Source organism: Poecile atricapillus, chromosome Z (genome assembly GCF_030490865.1).
Source record: "Poecile atricapillus isolate bPoeAtr1 chromosome Z, bPoeAtr1.hap1, whole genome shotgun sequence".
Classification (NCBI taxonomy): domain Eukaryota; kingdom Metazoa; phylum Chordata; class Aves; order Passeriformes; family Paridae; genus Poecile; species Poecile atricapillus.
In genome coordinates this window covers 97,454,411-97,463,926 of record NC_081289.1, presented here as the reverse complement: position 1 = coordinate 97,463,926, position 9,516 = coordinate 97,454,411, and positions in this window count along the sequence as shown.

Here is a 9,516-nt window from a genome sequence, read left to right as displayed (position 1 = left end):
CAGTGTAGACCTCCAGGAATACTTTTTGAAGAGATGGATTACAGGTATATAGGGTTAAAACAATATTTAAGGAGCTACCAGTCCCATTGCATGCAATGCTGCGCACATGAGACTCTGTTTTTAAAAACCAGATCACCACAGCTCCTCCTCCACTTGGGGATGGCCCCTTCCCATGCTTCTGCACTGTATATTATATTGTGGGGGCAGGCAGTGAGGGAGTTTTGACAAAGGAATGTAGTGGAAAGACAAGGGGCAATGGGTTTAAACTGAGAGAAAGTTTAGATGAGGTACTAGGAAGAAATTTTTACCATGAGTGTGGTGAGGCAGAGGAGCAGGCTGCCCAGAGATGTTGTGGATGCCCCATCCCATGCATGGTTCAAGGCCAGGCTGGATGGGTCTTTATGGAAAGTCTAAGTGGAAAGTCCCATGTCCAAGGCCTGGAACTAGATGATGTTGTGGGGGTCCCTTCCAACCCAAAGTGTTCCACTATTTTATGATCCTATGACTAGTTTGATTAGTTTAAGTCCTCAAAGCAGCTCAGTTTGGTACCAAGTGAGGATGGGAGGTACCTGACTTCATTTACTAACCCCTTTTCTATGCATCTCCCACTGCAAAGTCTGTGTAGGATTACAAAATTTCAGTGCTCTCTTCAGGTTTTACAACCCATGAATCCATGCTCTATACCTTTATTGAACATTGCAGGAATGAAAAAGTGTGAGAAGTAAAGGAAAAAACCCATAGAATTTATTTTTCTTGGTTTTACTAATTGTTATTTTTTTTCATTTTGGAAGTGGAATTCCTTCATTGAGGAATTATTGAAGCATAGCCATCTTAATTTTTCTTATTATTTAGGAAGTCAGAATGGCATTGTGATTGGAGAGAGGAATGAGACTGTAACCAACCTGGGTTAATAGCAGGCAAGTCCTCTTTAATCTCTTTGTCTTCCAAAATGCTCTTTCCCTGGTGTCCAGTCCTTTACCTATTGCACTTCTCTCCCTGGTTTGATTAACTGCCAAGAAAGCCTTAAGTGTTGGCTCGATTTTCAGCATAGCAGCTTAAAGTGTGTGCTTGAGGCTGTCTTTTAACAAACTGTGCAAGTAACTTAGGTGGCCATGTCATATTTCTCAGGTGCCCTTCTGCACTGCTAATGTGAACCAAGCCTTGATTTATGAGTACACCTCTAACCCACTACTTTTTTCAGCTGTGAGGATGTATTTCGTGGTTTGGTGTAAAATTTCATTGTAAAATATATAAGGTTAACCTGCACTGACACTGACTTTTGAAGTGTGTAAGTAGAATTAAAAATGAAATACAGTACATCTACTTTTGTCCTATCTGAGAATCACTGTTATCATTTACAAGATGACATCAATAACAAATGATGTACAAACAATAGGTCATTATTTGAAATTGCAAATTCAGGCAGATATTCCCAGCATAAGGGAAATTAATGTGAATGGCTCTGTCATTTGTGGTACAAGCCTTATTCATCATTTAATTCTGGTATCAGTGAACAGTGTGGAGAGCACCTCTCCTCCAGGTTTTCTGCAGAGAGAAAATCTGAGGGTTTTTTTGATATATAATATTAAGTTTCACAAAAGCTTTCAAATGAAAAAATTCAGACGGTTTAAAGGACTAACTATTATGTATTGACAGAAATAAAAGATACTCAAATCAAGGTTTTCTAGGTATCAGGTACATTAAATGATGACTAGGCTGAAACTGCTAAAGGTCTGTGTTTGTAAATTTTTTTTTATGTTGTGACTATAAGAAGTTATGTGTCCATTGAAGCTTGTAGACAGATGAAATTAGAAAACTTTGTACTGTGGTTTGTCAGAATATATAAGCAGACCTAGCAAGGCCTAGATTAATTTCAGGTCAGATTCAACTTGAGTTTTATATTTTCTTAATTTTAATTACACTTCATAATTTAAGAAAAAGTCACCAAAAGATTTTGAAAGGTATAAAAGTATTTTGATGCAAGACAGCTCTATCTGGAATTCTAACTAACATCACTTAAAGAGGAAAATTTCAACACTTCTACATAACATTGATCCACTTTGCTGAGGTCTAGTGACTAGAGTTAAATTTTGGAAGTGGCAGATCAGATTTTGAAGAGATTATTAAAATCTTTGTAGGCTTCAAAATAATGCTGTACTTTACAGGAATTATGAGTACAGACTAGTTACAGGGCAGTTATTTCATACAAAGTGCTATTCTGCATTATGTTATGTGAAATTGCCATTAATTTATATGTGTTAATTGTAAATCTAAGAATAATAGCACAACCCAGCTGTCTTATTAGTGTATGTCTTCAGACCACAGACAAATTAATAAGTTAATTGGCTTTGCCGTGTGGCTTCTACAATTTTGTTTTTTCTGAAGCTGCATAATATATTGGCTCTAGATGGTAAACTGTCATTAGAATGATGTGGTACACTGCACAGCTAATTATTTAAAATATCTCTGGAGATGTCCTTATGCAAGGGCTACAGTACCAAAGGGTGGTTGTAGGTGAAAACTGGAGACATGAAGTCAGAAATAATCTCAGATACACCAGCTATGTCTGTCTGAATTTCTCTCTTCACATGATTTTAAGATATCTCCCCCTGCTCCAGAGGGAGATTTGACTTCACTTACATAATTAAATAAAGCTAAGCTTACCAAGTCTGGGGCTGCAAGCATCACTGGATTCATCTGGATCTGTATGGGGGGAAGCAGGTAGGAGGCCTGAGGGGAATGAAGGAATCAAGGTATTGCTTCAAGACCTATGCTTGATGCCCTGACTAGTCACCCTGTCAATTGTGCAAGAGGCTGGTTGGAGGCAGCGAAGGCAAAATACTCCTTGAAGACAAGGTGCAGGACTTAGGAACAATAAGAAAGCATAGAAGAGGAGAATTAAGTGACTCTGTTTTAGCACTGTGATTTCTGTTTTCATCTCTGAAATGTCTCTGCTGGTCTCAGTAGTATACCTAATTTTTCATCATATATTATCCTTGTGCTTTCTCAATTGCTTCTTATTAAAGATTTGAACCTGAAAGGTAAAAATACTCTCAGATTTATAGGTAGTTGAGCATGGCCTTTAAATTTCTTTCAGTTCTCAAAGTGACCTGAATTTACAACTTTCTCAAACCCTAGTGCCCCTTTTTGTCATTCATCTGTGATACAAGTTCAAGACATGATATCTATGATAGAAGAATATTGTCTGTTCCTCCTTATGGAGGAGCTTGGTGGGAGGTGTGTGGCTGGCTCAATTCTCCCATGAGGAACTGGACAGTGTCTATGGGAACTGTGGGCAGGGTAAATGCAGTGCTGGTAATTCAGAAAGATTGAGGGTCAGACTCCTGCAGTAAAATTAGTCTCTTGCTTGCAGGGTTCCAGTACTTTCCTACAGCAGTTATGACTACTTATAATGATGGCAAAGCTCCTTCTCATGATGCAGCTAGAAGAGCGAAGTTTCTACTCAACAGAAAAATAACACTTCTCTTATCTTCCTTCTAAAGCCAAGGGTGGCTGCTGAAGGCAATGAAGCGTTCCCAGTGAGAATGAATTGCAAGTCTCAAAAAACTATGCAGGTAACATTTAAAAGAGTATGTGAGGAAGGATCCCTAGCTCTGTGTTGGTGTAGGGTCTATAACTAACAGAAGATATAGAGATATAGGTAGCTGTCCTTCATGTTACAGATATGAGTAACTTTTCTAGGAAAGAAAGGCCACTAGAGGATGTGATATCTGAAAGACACAAATTAGATCAGAAAAATTACCATGGCATATTTAAAATAAATTCTAGCCCATAAAGAATGAAAACTGATGTCTTGCAAGTGAAGACAAAGTGTAATCTGGAATAGGGCTTCTTCTGAGAGTTACCTGTTCTTACAAGGGTACATAGCCACAACTATTCAATAAAAAAGTGTTTCTTTTATGAGTGGGGTAGCCATTGCACAGATAAATTATCAGTCAGGTAAATGTCAACCCATACATAAAGAGGATGTGACTCAGACTAAATCTTTCACACAATCACAAGTGTTTTAGTATGAGATTGACAGGCAAAGAAAGTAAGCTCCTTGAAAAATGTTTTTGTTATTTTTATTTTAGTTGCACAGCAATATTTATTCAGCAGTATAACAGCAGGGCCAAAATCCTAAGTGATTGTGTCATTGGTGATGTTGTTTGCAGCCATAATCCTGGTTATCCAAAGGAAACAAGTTACTGGTGAAGCTTAGCAGAGCCTTTGTTTCTCCCAAATTTAGGTTTCTTGTAAAGGCAAATTAGAACATTGGTGCAGACACATACCTGATGACCAGGACTGTGATGTTCACCTGAGAAGTCAAGTGAATTTAAAGCCCATTGAACACAATGCCATGCAATTTGAAAATAGGTATCGGTCATGAAAATATACAGTCTTAAAGTCACACAAAGTTTGGAAGTGGAATAATACCAATGATGGTAAAAGATCAGCCTTCTTTTCCTTGCCTGCCTTAATGTACAGGGTGTCATCAGGGGAATAACTTAGTTCTTATCATTACTATTTATGGAAATCTCAGAGCAGTTCAAAAGGCAAGAAATGTTGTTTTTTTGTGTAGTCTGTCCTTCCTAAAGCTTATGCTTGCACTCAAGTTTTGCAGATAATCTTTCCATAATAGATCCACGCATCTTCAGGATACATTCTCTTGTTTGAGTTACTGAGCTCCAGCCCCTTTTCCTTGCCCTGCAAGTCATTACAAGGAGAGAGATATTTAACTCTTATTTATGAGTTATCTAACTCTTATTTATATTCTTTGTGATTAGCTTATGCCAGTACTTCCCTGTGATTATTTACCTAAAGAGATAGGTACATGTTAAAAAAGAATCTATAACTTGAATCCAGTCCTCTGTTTAAAAGTATTTGATTTATTACATGGCAAATCCTGACACATTAACTATAAATTTAAGAAGTCAGAAAAACAAACCTTAATTTTTTTTTCTTTTTACTCACTATGATGACAATATGCTTGGAGCAGACTATGTTGCAACATTTCCTATCTCCTTTATATGCAGCTTTTCCTTTTTCTGTCACCCAAAACTAATTAAAAAAATGCAGAAAAGATAACTGCAGATTTAGGAAAACTTCCAAGGCTAGACCCTGGATTACCTTTTGTTACTTATTTGCATCTGGTTATTTTTATCAGTATTGCTGATATTATACTGGTTTTATTAATGTTCTACAAATAACAGAGGGAAAATAGAAAAGAAAATACTCCAAAAAAAGATTTATAGACAAACAGCACACAACCTAAGCTAAGGTATTGCCTTAAATTTCTTTTATTATATATATTTTTAGAAAGGTTAAATTTCAAATTAAAGGTTCCTTTAATATTCAACTACCCATTTTACAAAGTGAATCTTTCTTAAGATGTCAATTTTTGCAGCTATTCGAATTCAAGTAAAATCCATTCTAAGCAGTCTGCATTGATATGATTTATTTTTTCATTGAAGAAAGAGCGAAAACTGAATTCAAAATGAGCACCTATCTCCACCTGTTAATCTATTAATAAAAATATTATCTATTGCATGAATATTCATTTCTTACATCCTTGCTGATAAACGAATGGTTTAATATTTTTCAGGCTTTTAGTCCCATTTATATACTTTTTCCAGCCTTGTCAGTGTGGACTATTGAGCAGTCTAATATCTAAAATGGCAGTACATATATACTGAGATTTAGCACTTCAAATTTACCTGATGTGAGGTGATTTAAATAAACATGTGCAGGCTAGCTCTTAGTTTGATTTCATAGGATTTTTTGTCATTTCAGCGCTGGAATAACTTTATAACCAAGCTTATGTTTAATTACCTAGCAGGGGTTTGGAAAGCTGTCTTTCCAGTTTTCTTCAGACTTTATTGTGGAGTTAGTCAGTCACCTGTGTTGGTAATGAAAGGTTTTAGGACTTTTTCTTCCTTATACAAGAGACCATTGGGAAGGGACTGTCTTTTGTACAGGTTCATATGGCAAGATTACTGAGTATGAAAAGTATTAAAACTAATTAATGTGGGTAACTGCTAGTTCTTTTATGCACATATTCTCTAGGGAAGGTTTCTGAATTTGTACATCTGTTTAAGATACATGTTTCTGTGTACAGAGAGATCAGAAAGGGTTCAAAATTTTCAGGTGCATTTAACTTGAAAATAAGAGCAATTCAGTGCTGGAAACAGTTTCTCCATTCTTAAAGACTGTAAGAGGTTGTATTGAAGTGAGGAGATCTGGATCAGAAGAAGGAAACATGCATAGAAATCTCATTTTCTACCCTTAAAATTATGGAAATTTTAATGTCCTTCTTTCACTGTCAGTGTACTCTCCACTATGTTTTCTGTAAAATCTGATTTTATTTTGGTTCATAAAAAAAATATTAAGCAAGATACCTTTAAATTCTCTATGGAGACTATTGCAGAAAAATGCTCCAGTCCCTTAAAGACATTGTTCTGAATTATATCATAATGCATAAAGTACTTTAAAAAAGACCTTTGAAATCAAAGGTAATTCTTAAGTGAAAGTCTTCCAGTAAAATAAATACAAAATAAACTTTTTTTATATCTCTGGAGTTTCCCTGGCATGTTTAAAAAATTATTTAAAAAAAAATAATATTTTCCCCCCTGAAATCTGAAATTCTAGGCTATGATTTCAAGTCCTACTTAAATTAATGAAAGGATTCACATTCTAGGCAAGAAAAATTCTTAATATTCATTATGTTTATTAACTGATTGCCTTCCAAATTAATTTTTCATAAAGAATTTCTTCTATAGGGCAAAGAATCTTAGCCTGGACCCTTTCTGCCAACTCTGAAATCCCTGGTAGTATTCCAGTTTGCTTTGACTTTTTGCCTATATTTTTTTCTGCAATCCGCCTTCTCAGAGTCAGGTGCAAATACGAGGACATGACTGAAAAAAACAGTAGGTCTGTTTTAACATGCCAGTTTTGGCTGCTGGGTTATCTCTGTGTCGTCAGGTGCTTGTTTGTATTTCTCTCTGAGTGCAGGCTTTTTCATTTATCAAAGCTCATTTTATTGCCTTCTATTCCTGCTGCTTTCATCTCTGTGGCACCTGAATGTTTTGTTCAATTGAATACTTTTTACCTGCAAATTTGTCCAGAGGGGCAGTGTGAAACAGAGGCATGGATCAAGGCATCTGAGATCTACCTGTTTGCAAGGACAATGTATTTTTATAGCAAGTTTTACTAGTAGCCATTAGCAAATATTTCACCATTACTTATTGAAAGAATAATATTGAAATGTGGCGAATCCAAACCCACAGTTGCCATTCTTCTGGAATCCGACCTGTGCAATATTGAAGATACTTTTAGTTAAACAGAAGATATTCCTGCCTGTTAAATTGTATAATCATTTGTTACAATAAAGCAGTTAATTATCTGGACTGAACCTATACAAACCTAGAATTTGTATTTATGTAGTAGGTTTTACCTTAATTTCAGTGTTTATATATTTAAAGAAACACTGCGATTTTCAGCAGTTTTTGTTACCATGCTGTTCAGAGCGATGGACTCTGTCATCATTCCATGTGCTATTTCAGCATCTTTAAGACTTATCAAACACATCTGTCAAAGTGGCACTTGTTAAAGACAGGTTGAGCATCAATACGTTTTCTGTTAAAATGAATGGAGGTGCCACTTGGCAAAACCTATGCAAACAGCCAGGGCAGAGAAAACCTTGAATATTTGAAGAGCAGCTTGTTCCTATTAGGAAGGCAATGAACACAGAGGAATTTGGTTCCACTTTCCCCTGCAGTATGTTCTATCTTCCTTTGAGCATTTTTCACGGGAGGAAAGTATTTTGCACAGCCTCAGTACACAGGGAAAGGGAAGACACTGAGAGACAATCTGTGCCAAAGCTAACCTAGGAAGGTCCATGGTCTCAGCTGTTGCCCCTTCCCTCCTTTGCAAAATGTCTTTGCAGAAGCTTCTATTGACTCCACTCCCTTTGAATTCCCATGTTTTCTGGAAACTGGAGCTCTTATTAGATGCCTGCAATAAATTTCTTATGCATTCCATTTGCTGACACGTCTATAAATACCACTTTGTTTCTAAAGTGACCAGATTGAAATATGTCAGCATGGCATGTAGAGAAAACAGTGCTGTTCTGATCACCTCCACTACTGGTGTAGCCCTCAGCGCACAGGTAGAACCTTTGTCTTGCTCTTGAGGTTCTGCCTCCCTCCATTACTCTGGGGACTGCTGTTAAATGGCGTTTCTGCCCATTTGCATTTGTGTGTGGGGAGGCCCACAAGGCTGCCAGTGAAGTGAAATTGCGGTGTTCACCTCCCTTTGAATGCCCTGGGTCACACATTGAGGATTTTAGATCAAAGCAGATGCTTCTGAAAGATTCTCTGCCTAAAATTTCACACCACTATGAAAATTCTCCACAATGGGGATTCATAATAAACATTTTTGCCTAACTATCTATTTTGTCTGTCTGTTGTGCCTGATCATTTGTTAAAATTGGTTATTCAACTCCCTAAAGTAATGGATTTCTACCTCTGATGTTTCTGATACCTCTACCACTCTGATATTTCTCCAATGCTCCACCTGCAAATGAATATTGAGGGAGGAGAAATGTGTTAAAGGAATTGCAAGGTTACCCTGCTAGCAGCATGAAACACGAGTTTGCCTGAATGTCATGGGCACTGCATCACATTGTGCTCGAAGAGTGGGTGGTGGTGGGAATGAAAGCTTAGGTAATGCCTAATTGCTTTGTTTTGGATGAAAGATCAGGGAAACCCCGAGTAATCTGACAGTAGATTATCCGCAGAAGACCACATTTACCACCAAGATTGTGGAGCAGTTTTCTATTCTAATCCTGAGTGATTGTTCCCACAATGCCAATCAGAAAAAAAGGATATTATCTAGTTTTGTTATAGAGACCACTCAAACAAATTTTGGAAGGGGATTAAAAAAGAAAATCCAGTTAATGCTTTTTCTGAGTCTTTTTGGTAGCTTTTATCCTAATTCAGCAACTATGCGCTTCATCACTGTCTGTTTCATTGGTAGCAATGTTGAATGGAATTTGTCTAAACCTACTCAGAATTTTCCCTACAAATCCTTTTCTCCCTTTTCACCCCTCAGCTTTACACTGACCCTCTGATTTTTATCTGACTGCTGGCTGGCAATGGGAATACTTGTGTGTCTTGGTTTATATTGGCATGGATATTCATGCTGGAGCAAGTACTCACTCAGAACCATTATCTGTGCTGGGGAAAATTGCCTCAGACTGTGCTGTAGGCAAGAAAGCAGTCTCTCCTGGGCTTTTTCATGCAGAACATATCCCAGAGCCCAATTATGCTGGAAGGTGCTGAAGAAGGTGCTTGGGTAACAATAACAACACCCATCAAGATGCTGTGGAAAAGGGTAAGATGTTTCTAGAGTACTGGAATATTTTTGGTAGACCTAGCTGGATTTCAGCATTATGGGAACCTCTGAAAAGGCCCCTAGTTCCAAGCAGTTAGGCCCAGAAATTGTTTTGATGAGTAC